The sequence below is a fragment of the Lonchura striata genome, chromosome 23, assembly GCF_050655825.1.
Source record: "Lonchura striata isolate lonStrDom1 chromosome 23, ASM5065582v1, whole genome shotgun sequence".
NCBI lineage: Eukaryota > Metazoa > Chordata > Aves > Passeriformes > Estrildidae > Lonchura > Lonchura striata.
In genome coordinates this window covers 10,321,201-10,339,261 of record NC_140725.1, presented here as the reverse complement: position 1 = coordinate 10,339,261, position 18,061 = coordinate 10,321,201, and positions in this window count along the sequence as shown.

Genomic DNA, 18,061 nt, shown 5'->3' with positions numbered 1-18,061 from the left:
CTCCGGAGCTGTCCGAAGCCAAGCGCCGGTGGCCGGCGTCTTTCGGCTGAAGCAGCGCTTCGGAGCGTAGGGCTGCCGCTCCGCTGTTGTGTGCGCGAAGCAGCCGCTTCTCCTGCTCCGGGAGCGGACAGAGCGGTAGCTTGTACGAGGGCGAAGAACGAAGCCGCAGAGCACCGGCCTTCTGCGCGCACCCTAAGGACTGCTAGAGGACCGTGGTGGCCGCACGCCTGCCTCTTCAATTCCATTCTAGCATCCTTAGGGAAGGTGTTCCAGGACAATTTTCCTGAGTTTTGAATTCGTCCTGATGCAGCCCCTCCTGGGAAACTCGTGCTCGTCCTCTGAGTCTCCGACATGCAGAGACCTCGATGGCAACTGCAGAAATGAAGGGCTGCGTTGAGTTGTCGAGAAGCAAGAACATAGCCAGCGCCTTGTGTTTGGGAGTCAGCAGCTGCTAGACTTTTGCGATTGCTATCACTGTGCACTGAAAGCCAGGACGGCCTGTGCACGTTAAAACAACTAGCTGAGCAAGAGTAGCCGAAAAATCACGGCCGCTAGATAGCAGCTTACGTATTGCCCTGGAAAGAGCATTGTGTTTGGAGTGTGCAGTAAAATCGTGTTTCTGGACAAGGGAGGCATAAGTGCGCTGCGCTCCTAAGCTATCTCCCTGCGAGACACACTGCCAAAGCTTTTCGCTATGATGCAGTCCAGTGCAGACGCACACTACGGCTCTCCGGAGCTGTCCGAAGCTAAGCGCCGGTGGCCGGCGTCTTTCGGCTGAAGCAGCGCTTCGGAGCGTAGGGCTGCCGCTCCGCTGTTGTGTGCGCGAAGCAGCCGCTTCTCCTGCTCCGGGAGCGGACAGAGCGGTAGCTTGTACGAGGGCGAAGAACGTTGCTGCAGAGAGACGACATTGTGTGCACAGCCTTGCGACTGATAGAGGACGGTGGCTAAAGCTCCCTGCCTTTTCAATGCACTGCTGGCATGCTTTATTGAAGGTGCTCCGAGACAATTTTCCTGGGTTTTGACTTCGTCCTGATGAAGCCCCTCTTGGGAAACTCGTGCTCGTTTCCGAAGGCTCGAGATGCAGAGAACTCGATGGCAGCTGCAGAAATGAAGGGCTGCGTTGAGTTGTCGAGAAGCAAGAACATAGCCAGCGCCTTGTGTTTGGCAGTCAGCAGCTGCTGGACTTTTGCGATTGCTTTCACTGTGCACTGAATGCCAGGACGGCACGTGCACGTTAAAACAACGAGCTGGGCAAGAGTGGGCAGAAGATCACGGCCGTCAGACAGCAGCTTACATATTACCATAGGAAGAGCAGTGTTTTTGGAGTGTGCAGCAAATGCGTGTTTCTGGACAAGGGAGGCAAAAGTGCGCTGCGCTCCTAAGCTATCTCCCTGCGAGACACACTGCCAAAGCTTTTCGTTATCATGCAGTCTAGTGCAGACGCACACTACGGCTCTCCGGAGCTGTCCGAAGCTAAGCGCCGGTGGCCGGCGTCTTTCGGCTGAAGCAGCGCTTCGGAGCGTACGGCTGCCGCTCCGCTGTTGTGTGCGCGAAGCAGCCGCTTCTCCTGCTCCGGGAGCGGACAGAGCGGTAGCTTGTACGAGGGCGAAGAACGAAGCCGCAGAGCACCCGGCTTCTCCGCGCCCCCTAAGGACTGCTAGAGGACCGTGGTGGCCGCTCGCCTTCCTCTTCAATTCCATTCTAGTATCCTTAGGGAAGGTGTTCCAGGACAATTTTCCTGAGTTTTGAATTCGTCCTGATGCAGCCCCTCCTGGGAACCTCGTGCGCGTCCTCTGAGTCTCCGAGTGCAGAGACCTCGATGGCAACTGCAGAAATGAAGGGCTGCGTTGAGTTGTCGAGAAGCAAGAACATAGCCTGGAGTTTGGGAGTCAGCAGCTGCTGGACTTTTGCAATTGCTTTCACTGTGCACTGAATGCCAGGACGGCATGTGCACGTTAAAACAACGAGCTGGGCAAGAGTAATCGAAAGATCACGGCCGTCAGAAAGCAGCTTATATATTGCCCTGGAAAGAGCATTGTTTTTGGAGTGTGCAGTAAAATCGTGTTTCTGGACAAGGGAGGCATAAGTGCGCTGCGCTCCTAAGCTATCTCCCTGCGAGACACACTGCCAAAGCTTTTCGCTATCATGCAGTCCAGTGCAGACGCACACTACGGCTCTCCGGAGCTGTCCGAAGCCAAGCGCCGGTGGCCGGCGTCTTTCGGCTGAAGCAGCGCTTCGGAGCGTACGGCTGCCGCTCCGCTGTTGTGTGCGCGAAGCAGCCGCTTCTCCTGCTCCGGGAGCGGACAGAGCGGTAGCTTGTACGAGGGCGAAGAACGAAGCCGCAGAGCACCGGCCTTCTGCGCGCACCCTAAGGACTGCTAGAGGACCCTGGTGGCCGCTCGCCTGCCTCTTCAATTCCATTCTAGCATCCTTAGGGAAGGTGTTCCAGGACAATTTTCCTGAGTTTTGAATTCGTCCTGATGCAGCCCCTCCTGGGAAACTCGTGCTCGTCCTCTGAGTCTCCGACATGCAGAGACCTCGATGGCAACTGCAGAAATGAAGGGCTGCGTTGAGTTGTCGAGAAGCAAGAACATAGCCAGCGCCTTGTGTTTGGAAGTCAGCAGCTGCTAGACTTTTGCGATTGCTATCACTGTGCACTGAAAGCCAGGACGGCCTGTGCACGTTAAAACAACTAGCTGAGCAAGAGTAGCCGAAAAATCACGGCCGCTAGATAGCAGCTTACGTATTGCCCAGGAAAGAGCACTATTTTTGGAGTGTGCAGTAAAATCGTGTTTTTGGACAAGGGAGGCATAAGTGCGCTGCGCTCCTAAGCTATCTCCCTGCGAGACACACTGCCAAAGCTTTTCGCTATGATGCAGTCCAGTGCAGACGCACACTACGGCTCTCCGGAGCTGTCCGAAGCCAAGCGCCGGTGGCCGGCGTCTTTCGGCTGAAGCAGCGCTTCGGAGCGTAGGGCTGCCGCTCCGCTGTTGTGTGCGCGAAGCAGCCGCTTCTCCTGCTCCGGGAGCCGGAGAGAGCTGTAGCTTGTACGAGGGCAAAGAACGTTGCTGCAGAGAGACGAAATTGTGTGCACAGCCTTGCGACTGCTAGAGGACGGTGGCTAAAGCTCCCTGCCTTTTCAATGCACTGCTGGCATGCTTTATTGAAAATGCTCCGAGACAATTTTCCTGGGTTTTGACTTCGTCCTGATGAAGCCCCTCTTGGGAAACTCGTGCTCGTTTCCGAAGGCTCGAGATGCAGAGAACTCGATGGCAGCTGCAGAAATGAAGGGCTGCGTTGAGTTGTCGAGAAGCAAGAACATAGCCAGCGCCTTGTGTTTGGCAGTCAGCAGCTGCTGGACTTTTGCGATTGCTTTCACTGTGCACTGAATGCCAGGACGGCACGTGCACGTTAAAACAACGAGCTGGGCAAGAGTGGGCAGAAGAGAACGGGCGTCAGACAGCAGCTTACATATTACCATAGGAAGAGCAGTGTTTTTGGAGTGTGCAGCAAATGCGTGTTTCTGGACAAGGGAGGCAAAAGTGCGCTGCGCTCCTAAGCTATCTCCCTGCGAGACACACTGCCAAAGCTTTTCGTTATCATGCAGTCTAGTGCAGACGCACACTACGGCTCTCCGGAGCTGTCCGAAGCTAAGCGCCGGTGGCCGGCGTCTTTCGGCTGAAGCAGCGCTTCGGAGCGTAGGGCTGCCGCTCCGCTGTTGTGTGCGCGAAGCAGCCGCTTCTCCTGCTCCGGGAGCGGACAGAGCGGTAGCTTGTACGAGGGCGAAGAACGAAGCCGCAGAGCACCGGCCTTCTGCGCGCACCCTAAGGACTGCTAGAGGACCCTGGTGGCCGCTCGCCTGCCTCTTCAATTCTTTTCTAGCATCCTTAGGGAAGGTGTTCCAGGACAATTTTCCTGAGTTTTGAATTCGTCCTGATGCAGCCCCTCCTGGGAAACTCGTGCTCGTCCTCTGAGTCTCCGACATGCAGAGACCTCGATGGCAACTGCAGAAATGAAGGGCTGCGTTGAGTTGTCGAGAAGCAAGAACATAGCCAGCGCCTTGTGTTTGGGAGTCAGCAGCTGCTAGACTTTTGCGATTGCTATCACTGTGCACTGAAAGCCAGGACGGCCTGTGCACGTTAAAACAACTAGCTGAGCAAGAGTAGCCGAAAAATCACGGCCGCTAGATAGCAGCTTACGTATTGCCCTGGAAAGAGCATTGTGTTTGGAGTGTGCAGTAAAATCGTGTTTCTGGACAAGGGAGGCATAAGTGCGCTGCGCTCCTAAGCTATCTCCCTGCAAGACACACTGCCAAAGCTTTTCGCTATCATGCAGTCCAGTGCAGACGCACACTACGGCTCTCCGGAGCTGTCCGAAGCCAAGCGCCGGTGGCCGGCGTCTTTCGGCTGAAGCAGCGCTTCGGAGCGTAGGGCTGCCGCTCCGCTGTTGTGTGCGCGAAGCAGCCGCTTCTCCTGCTCCGGGAGCCGGAGAGAGCGGTAGCTTGTACGAGGGCAAAGAACGTTGCTGCAGAGAGACGACATTGTGTGCACAGCCTTGCGACTGATAGAGGACGGTGGCTAAAGCTCCCTGCCTTTTCAATGCACTGCTGGCATGCTTTATTGAAGGTGCTCCGAGACAATTTTCCTGGGTTTTGACTTCGTCCTGATGAAGCCCCTCTTGGGAAACTCGTGCTCGTTTCCGAAGGCTCGAGATGCAGAGAACTCGATGGCAGCTGCAGAAATGAAGGGCTGCGTTGAGTTGTCGAGAAGCAAGAACATAGCCAGCGCCTTGTGTTTGGCAGTCAGCAGCTGCTGGACTTTTGCGATTGCTTTCACTGTGCACTGAATGCCAGGACGGCACGTGCACGTTAAAACAACGAGCTGGGCAAGAGTGGGCAGAAGAGAACGGGCGTCAGACAGCAGCTTACATATTACCATAGGAAGAGCAGTGTTTTTGGAGTGTGCAGCAAATGCGTGTTTCTGGACAAGGGAGGCAAAAGTGCGCTGCGCTCCTAAGCTATCTCCCTGCGAGACACACTGCCAAAGCTTTTCGTTATCATGCAGTCTAGTGCAGACGCACACTACGGCTCTCCGGAGCTGTCCGAAGCTAAGCGCCGGTGGCCGGCGTCTTTCGGCTGAAGCAGCGCTTCGGAGCGTACGGCTGCCGCTCCGCTGTTGTGTGCGCGAAGCAGCCGCTTCTCCTGCTCCGGGAGCGGACAGAGCGGTAGCTTGTACGAGGGCGAAGAACGAAGCCGCAGAGCACCCGGCTTCTCCGCGCCCCCTAAGGACTGCTAGAGGACCGTGGTGGCCGCTCGCCTTCCTCTTCAATTCCATTCTAGTATCCTTAGGGAAGGTGTTCCAGGACAATTTTCCTGAGTTTTGAATTCGTCCTGATGCAGCCCCTCCTGGGAACCTCGTGCGCGTCCTCTGAGTCTCCGAGTGCAGAGACCTCGATGGCAACTGCAGAAATGAAGGGCTGCGTTGAGTTGTCGAGAAGCAAGAACATAGCCTGGAGTTTGGGAGTCAGCAGCTGCTGGACTTTTGCAATTGCTTTCACTGTGCACTGAATGCCAGGACGGCATGTGCACGTTAAAACAACGAGCTGGGCAAGAGTAATCGAAAGATCACGGCCGTCAGAAAGCAGCTTATATATTGCCCTGGAAAGAGCATTGTTTTTGGAGTGTGCAGTAAAATCGTGTTTCTGGACAAGGGAGGCATAAGTGCGCTGCGCTCCTAAGCTATCTCCCTGCGAGACACACTGCCAAAGCTTTTCGCTATCATGCAGTCCAGTGCAGACGCACACTACGGCTCTCCGGAGCTGTCCGAAGCCAAGCGCCGGTGGCCGGCGTCTTTCGGCTGAAGCAGCGCTTCGGAGCGTAGGGCTGCCGCTCCGCTGTTGTGTGCGCGAAGCAGCCGCTTCTCCTGCTCCGGGAGCGGACAGAGCGGTAGCTTGTACGAGGGCGAAGAACGAAGCCGCAGAGCACCGGCCTTCTGCGCGCACCCTAAGGACTGCTAGAGGACCCTGGTGGCCGCTCGCCTTCCTCTTCAATTCCATTCTAGCATCCTTAGGGAAGGTGTTCCAGGACAATTTTCCTGAGTTTTGAATTCGTCCTGATGCAGCCCCTCCTGGGAAACTCGTGCTCGTCCTCTGAGTCTCCGACATGCAGAGACCTCGATGGCAACTGCAGAAATGAAGGGCTGCGTTGAGTTGTCGAGAAGCAAGAACATAGCCAGCGCCTTGTGTTTGGGAGTCAGCAGCTGCTAGACTTTTGCGATTGCTATCACTGTGCACTGAAAGCCAGGACGGCCTGTGCACGTTAAAACAACTAGCTGAGCAAGAGTAGCCGAAAAATCACGGCCGCTAGATAGCAGCTTACGTATTGCCCAGGAAAGAGCACTATTTTTGGAGTGTGCAGTAAAATCGTGTTTTTGGACAAGGGAGGCATAAGTGCGCTGCGCTCCTAAGCTATCTCCCTGCGAGACACACTGCCAAAGCTTTTCGCTATGATGCAGTCTAGTGCAGACGCACACTACGGCTCTCCGGAGCTGTCCGAAGCCAAGCGCCGGTGGCCGGCGTCTTTCGGCTGAAGCAGCGCTTCGGAGCGTAGGGCTGCCGCTCCGCTGTTGTGTGCGCGAAGCAGCCGCTTCTCCTGCTCCGGGAGCGGACAGAGCGGTAGCTTGTACGAGGGCGAAGAACGAAGCCGCAGAGCACCGGCCTTCTGCGCGCACCCTAAGGACTGCTAGAGGACCCTGGTGGCCGCTCGCCTGCCTCTTCAATTCCATTCTAGCATCCTTAGGGAAGGTGTTCCAGGACAATTTTCCTGAGTTTTGAATTCGTCCTGATGCAGCCCCTCCTGGGAAACTCGTGCTCGTCCTCTGAGTCTCCGACATGCAGAGACCTCGATGGCAACTGCAGAAATGAAGGGCTGCGTTGAGTTGTCGAGAAGCAAGAACATAGCCAGCGCCTTGTGTTTGGAAGTCAGCAGCTGCTAGACTTTTGCGATTGCTATCACTGTGCACTGAAAGCCAGGACGGCCTGTGCACGTTAAAACAACTAGCTGAGCAAGAGTAGCCGAAAAATCACGGCCGCTAGATAGCAGCTTACGTATTGCCCAGGAAAGAGCACTATTTTTGGAGTGTGCAGTAAAATCGTGTTTTTGGACAAGGGAGGCATAAGTGCGCTGCGCTCCTAAGCTATCTCCCTGCGAGACACACTGCCAAAGCTTTTCGCTATGATGCAGTCCAGTGCAGACGCACACTACGGCTCTCCGGAGCTGTCCGAAGCCAAGCGCCGGTGGCCGGCGTCTTTCGGCTGAAGCAGCGCTTCGGAGCGTAGGGCTGCCGCTCCGCTGTTGTGTGCGCGAAGCAGCCGCTTCTCCTGCTCCGGGAGCCGGAGAGAGCTGTAGCTTGTACGAGGGCAAAGAACGTTGCTGCAGAGAGACGAAATTGTGTGCACAGCCTTGCGACTGCTAGAGGACGGTGGCTAAAGCTCCCTGCCTTTTCAATGCACTGCTGGCATGCTTTATTGAAAATGCTCCGAGACAATTTTCCTGGGTTTTGACTTCGTCCTGATGAAGCCCCTCTTGGGAAACTCGTGCTCGTTTCCGAAGGCTCGAGATGCAGAGAACTCGATGGCAGCTGCAGAAATGAAGGGCTGCGTTGAGTTGTCGAGAAGCAAGAACATAGCCAGCGCCTTGTGTTTGGCAGTCAGCAGCTGCTGGACTTTTGCGATTGCTTTCACTGTGCACTGAATGCCAGGACGGCACGTGCACGTTAAAACAACGAGCTGGGCAAGAGTGGGCAGAAGAGAACGGGCGTCAGACAGCAGCTTACATATTACCATAGGAAGAGCAGTGTTTTTGGAGTGTGCAGCAAATGCGTGTTTCTGGACAAGGGAGGCAAAAGTGCGCTGCGCTCCTAAGCTATCTCCCTGCGAGACACACTGCCAAAGCTTTTCGTTATCATGCAGTCTAGTGCAGACGCACACTACGGCTCTCCGGAGCTGTCCGAAGCTAAGCGCCGGTGGCCGGCGTCTTTCGGCTGAAGCAGCGCTTCGGAGCGTAGGGCTGCCGCTCCGCTGTTGTGTGCGCGAAGCAGCCGCTTCTCCTGCTCCGGGAGCGGACAGAGCGGTAGCTTGTACGAGGGCGAAGAACGAAGCCGCAGAGCACCGGCCTTCTGCGCGCACCCTAAGGACTGCTAGAGGACCCTGGTGGCCGCTCGCCTGCCTCTTCAATTCTTTTCTAGCATCCTTAGGGAAGGTGTTCCAGGACAATTTTCCTGAGTTTTGAATTCGTCCTGATGCAGCCCCTCCTGGGAAACTCGTGCTCGTCCTCTGAGTCTCCGACATGCAGAGACCTCGATGGCAACTGCAGAAATGAAGGGCTGCGTTGAGTTGTCGAGAAGCAAGAACATAGCCAGCGCCTTGTGTTTGGGAGTCAGCAGCTGCTAGACTTTTGCGATTGCTATCACTGTGCACTGAAAGCCAGGACGGCCTGTGCACGTTAAAACAACTAGCTGAGCAAGAGTAGCCGAAAAATCACGGCCGCTAGATAGCAGCTTACGTATTGCCCTGGAAAGAGCATTGTGTTTGGAGTGTGCAGTAAAATCGTGTTTCTGGACAAGGGAGGCATAAGTGCGCTGCGCTCCTAAGCTATCTCCCTGCAAGACACACTGCCAAAGCTTTTCGCTATCATGCAGTCCAGTGCAGACGCACACTACGGCTCTCCGGAGCTGTCCGAAGCCAAGCGCCGGTGGCCGGCGTCTTTCGGCTGAAGCAGCGCTTCGGAGCGTAGGGCTGCCGCTCCGCTGTTGTGTGCGCGAAGCAGCCGCTTCTCCTGCTCCGGGAGCCGGAGAGAGCGGTAGCTTGTACGAGGGCAAAGAACGTTGCTGCAGAGAGACGACATTGTGTGCACAGCCTTGCGACTGATAGAGGACGGTGGCTAAAGCTCCCTGCCTTTTCAATGCACTGCTGGCATGCTTTATTGAAGGTGCTCCGAGACAATTTTCCTGGGTTTTGACTTCGTCCTGATGAAGCCCCTCTTGGGAAACTCGTGCTCGTTTCCGAAGGCTCGAGATGCAGAGAACTCGATGGCAGCTGCAGAAATGAAGGGCTGCGTTGAGTTGTCGAGAAGCAAGAACATAGCCAGCGCCTTGTGTTTGGCAGTCAGCAGCTGCTGGACTTTTGCGATTGCTTTCACTGTGCACTGAATGCCAGGACGGCACGTGCACGTTAAAACAACGAGCTGGGCAAGAGTGGGCAGAAGAGAACGGGCGTCAGACAGCAGCTTACATATTACCATAGGAAGAGCAGTGTTTTTGGAGTGTGCAGCAAATGCGTGTTTCTGGACAAGGGAGGCAAAAGTGCGCTGCGCTCCTAAGCTATCTCCCTGCGAGACACACTGCCAAAGCTTTTCGTTATCATGCAGTCTAGTGCAGACGCACACTACGGCTCTCCGGAGCTGTCCGAAGCTAAGCGCCGGTGGCCGGCGTCTTTCGGCTGAAGCAGCGCTTCGGAGCGTAGGGCTGCCGCTCCGCTGTTGTGTGCGCGAAGCAGCCGCTTCTCCTGCTCCGGGAGCGGACAGAGCGGTAGCTTGTACGAGGGCGAAGAACGAAGCCGCAGAGCACCCGGCTTCTCCGCGCCCCCTAAGGACTGCTAGAGGACCGTGGTGGCCGCTCGCCTTCCTCTTCAATTCCATTCTAGTATCCTTAGGGAAGGTGTTCCAGGACAATTTTCCTGAGTTTTGAATTCGTCCTGATGCAGCCCCTCCTGGGAACCTCGTGCGCGTCCTCTGAGTCTCCGAGTGCAGAGACCTCGATGGCAACTGCAGAAATGAAGGGCTGCGTTGAGTTGTCGAGAAGCAAGAACATAGCCTGGAGTTTGGGAGTCAGCAGCTGCTGGACTTTTGCAATTGCTTTCACTGTGCACTGAATGCCAGGACGGCATGTGCACGTTAAAACAACGAGCTGGGCAAGAGTAATCGAAAGATCACGGCCGTCAGAAAGCAGCTTATATATTGCCCTGGAAAGAGCATTGTTTTTGGAGTGTGCAGTAAAATCGTGTTTCTGGACAAGGGAGGCATAAGTGCGCTGCGCTCCTAAGCTATCTCCCTGCGAGACACACTGCCAAAGCTTTTCGCTATCATGCAGTCCAGTGCAGACGCACACTACGGCTCTCCGGAGCTGTCCGAAGCCAAGCGCCGGTGGCCGGCGTCTTTCGGCTGAAGCAGCGCTTCGGAGCGTAGGGCTGCCGCTCCGCTGTTGTGTGCGCGAAGCAGCCGCTTCTCCTGCTCCGGGAGCGGACAGAGCGGTAGCTTGTACGAGGGCGAAGAACGAAGCCGCAGAGCACCGGCCTTCTGCGCGCACCCTAAGGACTGCTAGAGGACCCTGGTGGCCGCTCGCCTTCCTCTTCAATTCCATTCTAGCATCCTTAGGGAAGGTGTTCCAGGACAATTTTCCTGAGTTTTGAATTCGTCCTGATGCAGCCCCTCCTGGGAAACTCGTGCTCGTCCTCTGAGTCTCCGACATGCAGAGACCTCGATGGCAACTGCAGAAATGAAGGGCTGCGTTGAGTTGTCGAGAAGCAAGAACATAGCCAGCGCCTTGTGTTTGGGAGTCAGCAGCTGCTAGACTTTTGCGATTGCTATCACTGTGCACTGAAAGCCAGGACGGCCTGTGCACGTTAAAACAACTAGCTGAGCAAGAGTAGCCGAAAAATCACGGCCGCTAGATAGCAGCTTACGTATTGCCCAGGAAAGAGCACTATTTTTGGAGTGTGCAGTAAAATCGTGTTTTTGGACAAGGGAGGCATAAGTGCGCTGCGCTCCTAAGCTATCTCCCTGCGAGACACACTGCCAAAGCTTTTCGCTATGATGCAGTCTAGTGCAGACGCACACTACGGCTCTCCGGAGCTGTCCGAAGCCAAGCGCCGGTGGCCGGCGTCTTTCGGCTGAAGCAGCGCTTCGGAGCGTAGGGCTGCCGCTCCGCTGTTGTGTGCGCGAAGCAGCCGCTTCTCCTGCTCCGGGAGCCGGAGAGAGCTGTAGCTTGTACGAGGGCAAAGAACGTTGCTGCAGAGAGACGACATTGTGTGCACAGCCTTGCGACTGCTAGAGGACGGTGGCTAAAGCTCCCTGCCTTTTCAATGCACTGCTGGCATGCTTTATTGAAAATGCTCCGAGACAATTTTCCTGGGTTTTGACTTCGTCCTGATGAAGCCCCTCTTGGGAAACTCATGCTCGTTTCCGAAGGCTCGAGATGCAGAGAACTCGATGGCAGCTGCAGAAATGAAGGGCTGCGTTGAGTTGTCGAGAAGCAAGAACATAGCCAGCGCCTTGTGTTTGGCAGTCAGCAGCTGCTGGACTTTTGCGATTGCTTTCACTGTGCACTGAATGCCAGGACGGCACGTGCACGTTAAAACAACGAGCTGGGCAAGAGTGGGCAGAAGAGAACGGGCGTCAGACAGCAGCTTACATATTACCATAGGAAGAGCAGTGTTTTTGGAGTGTGCAGCAAATGCGTGTTTCTGGACAAGGGAGGCAAAAGTGCGCTGCGCTCCTAAGCTATCTCCCTGCGAGACACACTGCCAAAGCTTTTCGTTATCATGCAGTCTAGTGCAGACGCACACTACGGCTCTCCGGAGCTGTCCGAAGCTAAGCGCCGGTGGCCGGCGTCTTTCGGCTGAAGCAGCGCTTCGGAGCGTAGGGCTGCCGCTCCGCTGTTGTGTGCGCGAAGCAGCCGCTTCTCCTGCTCCGGGAGCCGGACAGAGCGGTAGCTTGTACGAGGGCGAAGAACGAAGCCGCAGAGCACCCGGCTTCTCCGCGCCCCCTAAGGACTGCTAGAGGACCGTGGTGGCCGCTCGCCTTCCTCTTCAATTCCATTCTAGTATCCTTAGGGAAGGTGTTCCAGGACAATTTTCCTGAGTTTTGAATTCGTCCTGATGCAGCCCCTCCTGGGAACCTCGTGCGCGTCCTCTGAGTCTCCGAGTGCAGAGACCTCGATGGCAACTGCAGAAATGAAGGGCTGCGTTGAGTTGTCGAGAAGCAAGAACATAGCCTGGAGTTTGGGAGTCAGCAGCTGCTGGACTTTTGCAATTGCTTTCACTGTGCACTGAATGCCAGGACGGCATGTGCACGTTAAAACAACGAGCTGGGCAAGAGTAATCGAAAGATCACGGCCGTCAGAAAGCAGCTTATATATTGCCCTGGAAAGAGCATTGTTTTTGGAGTGTGCAGTAAAATCGTGTTTCTGGACAAGGGAGGCATAAGTGCGCTGCGCTCCTAAGCTATCTCCCTGCGAGACACACTGCCAAAGCTTTTCGCTATCATGCAGTCTAGTGCAGACGCACACTACGGCTCTCCGGAGCTGTCCGAAGCCAAGCGCCGGTGGCCGGCGTCTTTCGGCTGAAGCAGCGCTTCGGAGCGTAGGGCTGCCGCTCCGCTGTTGTGTGCGCGAAGCAGCCGCTTCTCCTGCTCCGGGAGCGGACAGAGCGGTAGCTTGTACGAGGGCGAAGAACGAAGCCGCAGAGCACCGGCCTTCTGCGCGCACCCTAAGGACTGCTAGAGGACCCTGGTGGCCGCTCGCCTGCCTCTTCAATTCCATTCTAGCATCCTTAGGGAAGGTGTTCCAGGACAATTTTCCTGAGTTTTGAATTCGTCCTGATGCAGCCCCTCCTGGGAAACTCGTGCTCGTCCTCTGAGTCTCCGACATGCAGAGACCTCGATGGCAACTGCAGAAATGAAGGGCTGCGTTGAGTTGTCGAGAAGCAAGAACATAGCCAGCGCCTTGTGTTTGGGAGTCAGCAGCTGCTAGACTTTTGCGATTGCTATCACTGTGCACTGAAAGCCAGGACGGCCTGTGCACGTTAAAACAACTAGCTGAGCAAGAGTAGCCGAAAAATCACGGCCGCTAGATAGCAGCTTACGTATTGCCCAGGAAAGAGCACTATTTTTGGAGTGTGCAGTAAAATCGTGTTTTTGGACAAGGGAGGCATAAGTGCGCTGCGCTCCTAAGCTATCTCCCTGCGAGACACACTGCCAAAGCTTTTCGCTATGATGCAGTCCAGTGCAGACGCACACTACGGCTCTCCGGAGCTGTCCGAAGCCAAGCGCCGGTGGCCGGCGTCTTTCGGCTGAAGCAGCGCTTCGGAGCGTAGGGCTGCCGCTCCGCTGTTGTGTGCGCGAAGCAGCCGCTTCTCCTGCTCCGGGAGCCGGAGAGAGCTGTAGCTTGTACGAGGGCAAAGAACGTTGCTGCAGAGAGACGAAATTGTGTGCACAGCCTTGCGACTGCTAGAGGACGGTGGCTAAAGCTCCCTGCCTTTTCAATGCACTGCTGGCATGCTTTATTGAAAATGCTCCGAGACAATTTTCCTGGGTTTTGACTTCGTCCTGATGAAGCCCCTCTTGGGAAACTCGTGCTCGTTTCCGAAGGCTCGAGATGCAGAGAACTCGATGGCAGCTGCAGAAATGAAGGGCTGCGTTGAGTTGTCGAGAAGCAAGAACATAGCCAGCGCCTTGTGTTTGGCAGTCAGCAGCTGCTGGACTTTTGCGATTGCTTTCACTGTGCACTGAATGCCAGGACGGCACGTGCACGTTAAAACAACGAGCTGGGCAAGAGTGGGCAGAAGAGAACGGGCGTCAGACAGCAGCTTACATATTACCATAGGAAGAGCAGTGTTTTTGGAGTGTGCAGCAAATGCGTGTTTCTGGACAAGGGAGGCAAAAGTGCGCTGCGCTCCTAAGCTATCTCCCTGCGAGACACACTGCCAAAGCTTTTCGTTATCATGCAGTCTAGTGCAGACGCACACTACGGCTCTCCGGAGCTGTCCGAAGCTAAGCGCCGGTGGCCGGCGTCTTTCGGCTGAAGCAGCGCTTCGGAGCGTACGGCTGCCGCTCCGCTGTTGTGTGCGCGAAGCAGCCGCTTCTCCTGCTCCGGGAGCCGGACAGAGCGGTAGCTTGTACGAGGGCGAAGAACGAAGCCGCAGAGCACCCGGCTTCTCCGCGCCCCCTAAGGACTGCTAGAGGACCCTGGTGGCCGCTCGCCTTCCTCTTCAATTCCATTCTAGTATCCTTAGGGAAGGTGTTCCAGGACAATTTTCCTGAGTTTTGAATTCGTCCTGATGCAGCCCCTCCTGGGAAACTCGTGCTCGTCCTCTGAGTCTCCGAGTGCAGAGACCTCGATGGCAGCTGCAGAAATGAAGGGCTGCGTTGAGTTGTCGAGAAGCAAGAACATAGCCAGCGCCTGGTGTTTGGGAGTCAGCAGCTGCTGGACTTTTGCGATTGCTTTCACTGTGCACTGAATGCCAGGACGGCATGTGCACGTTAAAACAACGAGCTGGGCAAGAGTAATCGAAAGATCACGGCCGTCAGAAAGCAGCTTATATATTGCCCTGGAAAGAGCATTGTTTTTGGAGTGTGCAGTAAAATCGTGTTTCTGGACAAGGGAGGCATAAGTGCGCTGCGCTCCTAAGCTATCTCCCTGCGAGACACACTGCCAAAGCTTTTCGCTATGATGCAGTCTAGTGCAGACGCACACTACGGCTCTCCGGAGCTGTCCGAAGCCAAGCGCCGGTGGCCGGCGTCTTTCGGCTGAAGCAGCGCTTCGGAGCGTAGGGCTGCCGCTCCGCTGTTGTGTGCGCGAAGCAGCCGCTTCTCCTGCTCCGGGAGCCGGAGAGAGCGGTAGCTTGTACGAGGGCGAAGAACGTTGCTGCAGAGAGACGACATTGTGTGCACAGCCTTGCGACTGATAGAGGACGGTGGCTAAAGCTCCCTGCCTTTTCAATGCACTGCTGGCATGCTTTATTGAAGGTGCTCCGAGACAATTTTCCTGGGTTTTGACTTCGTCCTGATGAAGCCCCTCTTGGGAAACTCGTGCTCGTTTCCGAAGGCTCGAGATGCAGAGAACTCGATGGCAGCTGCAGAAATGAAGGGCTGCGTTGAGTTGTCGAGAAGCAAGAACATAGCCAGCGCCTTGTGTTTGGCAGTCAGCAGCTGCTGGACTTTTGCGATTGCTTTCACTGTGCACTGAATGCCAGGACGGCACGTGCACGTTAAAACAACGAGCTGGGCAAGAGTGGGCAGAAGAGAACGGGCGTCAGACAGCAGCTTACATATTACCATAGGAAGAGCAGTGTTTTTGGAGTGTGCAGCAAATGCGTGTTTCTGGACAAGGGAGGCAAAAGTGCGCTGCGCTCCTAAGCTATCTCCCTGCGAGACACACTGCCAAAGCTTTTCGTTATCATGCAGTCTAGTGCAGACGCACACTACGGCTCTCCGGAGCTGTCCGAAGCTAAGCGCCGGTGGCCGGCGTCTTTCGGCTGAAGCAGCGCTTCGGAGCGTAGGGCTGCCGCTCCGCTGTTGTGTGCGCGAAGCAGCCGCTTCTCCTGCTCCGGGAGCGGACAGAGCGGTAGCTTGTACGAGGGCGAAGAACGAAGCCGCAGAGCACCCGGCTTCTCCGCGCCCCCTAAGGACTGCTAGAGGACCGTGGTGGCCGCTCGCCTTCCTCTTCAATTCCATTCTAGTATCCTTAGGGAAGGTGTTCCAGGACAATTTTCCTGAGTTTTGAATTCGTCCTGATGCAGCCCCTCCTGGGAACCTCGTGCGCGTCCTCTGAGTCTCCGAGTGCAGAGACCTCGATGGCAACTGCAGAAATGAAGGGCTGCGTTGAGTTGTCGAGAAGCAAGAACATAGCCTGGAGTTTGGGAGTCAGCAGCTGCTGGACTTTTGCAATTGCTTTCACTGTGCACTGAATGCCAGGACGGCATGTGCACGTTAAAACAACGAGCTGGGCAAGAGTAATCGAAAGATCACGGCCGTCAGAAAGCAGCTTATATATTGCCCTGGAAAGAGCATTGTTTTTGGAGTGTGCAGTAAAATCGTGTTTCTGGACAAGGGAGGCATAAGTGCGCTGCGCTCCTAAGCTATCTCCCTGCGAGACACACTGCCAAAGCTTTTCGCTATCATGCAGTCCAGTGCAGACGCACACTACGGCTCTCCGGAGCTGTCCGAAGCCAAGCGCCGGTGGCCGGCGTCTTTCGGCTGAAGCAGCGCTTCGGAGCGTAGGGCTGCCGCTCCGCTGTTGTGTGCGCGAAGCAGCCGCTTCTCCTGCTCCGGGAGCGGACAGAGCGGTAGCTTGTACGAGGGCGAAGAACGAAGCCGCAGAGCACCGGCCTTCTGCGCGCACCCTAAGGACTGCTAGAGGACCGTGGTGGCCGCACGCCTGCCTCTTCAATTCCATTCTAGCATCCTTAGGGAAGGTGTTCCAGGACAATTTTCCTGAGTTTTGAATTCGTCCTGATGCAGCCCCTCCTGGGAAACTCGTGCTCGTCCTCTGAGTCTCCGACATGCAGAGACCTCGATGGCAACTGCAGAAATGAAGGGCTGCGTTGAGTTGTCGAGAAGCAAGAACATAGCCAGCGCCTTGTGTTTGGGAGTCAGCAGCTGCTAGACTTTTGCGATTGCTATCACTGTGCACTGAAAGCCAGGACGGCCTGTGCACGTTAAAACAACTAGCTGAGCAAGAGTAGCCGAAAAATCACGGCCGCTAGATAGCAGCTTACGTATTGCCCAGGAAAGAGCACTATTTTTGGAGTGTGCAGTAAAATCGTGTTTTTGGACAAGGGAGGCATAAGTGCGCTGCGCTCCTAAGCTATCTCCCTGCGAGACACACTGCCAAAGCTTTTCGCTATGATGCAGTCCAGTGCAGACGCACACTACGGCTCTCCGGAGCTGTCCGAAGCCAAGCGCCGGTGGCCGGCGTCTTTCGGCTGAAGCAGCGCTTCGGAGCGTAGGGCTGCCGCTCCGCTGTTGTGTGCGCGAAGCAGCCGCTTCTCCTGCTCCGGGAGCCGGAGAGAGCTGTAGCTTGTACGAGGGCAAAGAACGTTGCTGCAGAGAGACGAAATTGTGTGCACAGCCTTGCGACTGCTAGAGGACGGTGGCTAAAGCTCCCTGCCTTTTCAATGCACTGCTGGCATGCTTTATTGAAAATGCTCCGAGACAATTTTCCTGGGTTTTGACTTCGTCCTGATGAAGCCCCTCTTGGGAAACTCGTGCTCGTTTCCGAAGGCTCGAGATGCAGAGAACTCGATGGCAGCTGCAGAAATGAAGGGCTGCGTTGAGTTGTCGAGAAGCAAGAACATAGCCAGCGCCTTGTGTTTGGCAGTCAGCAGCTGCTGGACTTTTGCGATTGCTTTCACTGTGCACTGAATGCCAGGACGGCACGTGCACGTTAAAACAACGAGCTGGGCAAGAGTGGGCAGAAGAGAACGGGCGTCAGACAGCAGCTTACATATTACCATAGGAAGAGCAGTGTTTTTGGAGTGTGCAGCAAATGCGTGTTTCTGGACAAGGGAGGCAAAAGTGCGCTGCGCTCCTAAGCTATCTCCCTGCGAGACACACTGCCAAAGCTTTTCGTTATCATGCAGTCTAGTGCAGACGCACACTACGGCTCTCCGGAGCTGTCCGAAGCTAAGCGCCGGTGGCCGGCGTCTTTCGGCTGAAGCAGCGCTTCGGAGCGTACGGCTGCCGCTCCGCTGTTGTGTGCGCGAAGCAGCCGCTTCTCCTGCTCCGGGAGCCGGACAGAGCGGTAGCTTGTACGAGGGCGAAGAACGAAGCCGCAGAGCACCCGGCTTCTCCGCGCCCCCTAAGGACTGCTAGAGGACCCTGGTGGCCGCTCGCCTTCCTCTTCAATTCCATTCTAGTATCCTTAGGGAAGGTGTTCCAGGACAATTTTCCTGAGTTTTGAATTCGTCCTGATGCAGCCCCTCCTGGGAAACTCGTGCTCGTCCTCTGAGTCTCCGAGTGCAGAGACCTCGATGGCAGCTGCAGAAATGAAGGGCTGCGTTGAGTTGTCGAGAAGCAAGAACATAGCCAGCGCCTGGTGTTTGGGAGTCAGCAGCTGCTGGACTTTTGCGATTGCTTTCACTGTGCACTGAATGCCAGGACGGCATGTGCACGTTAAAACAACGAGCTGGGCAAGAGTAATCGAAAGATCACGGCCGTCAGAAAGCAGCTTATATATTGCCCTGGAAAGAGCATTGTTTTTGGAGTGTGCAGTAAAATCGTGTTTCTGGA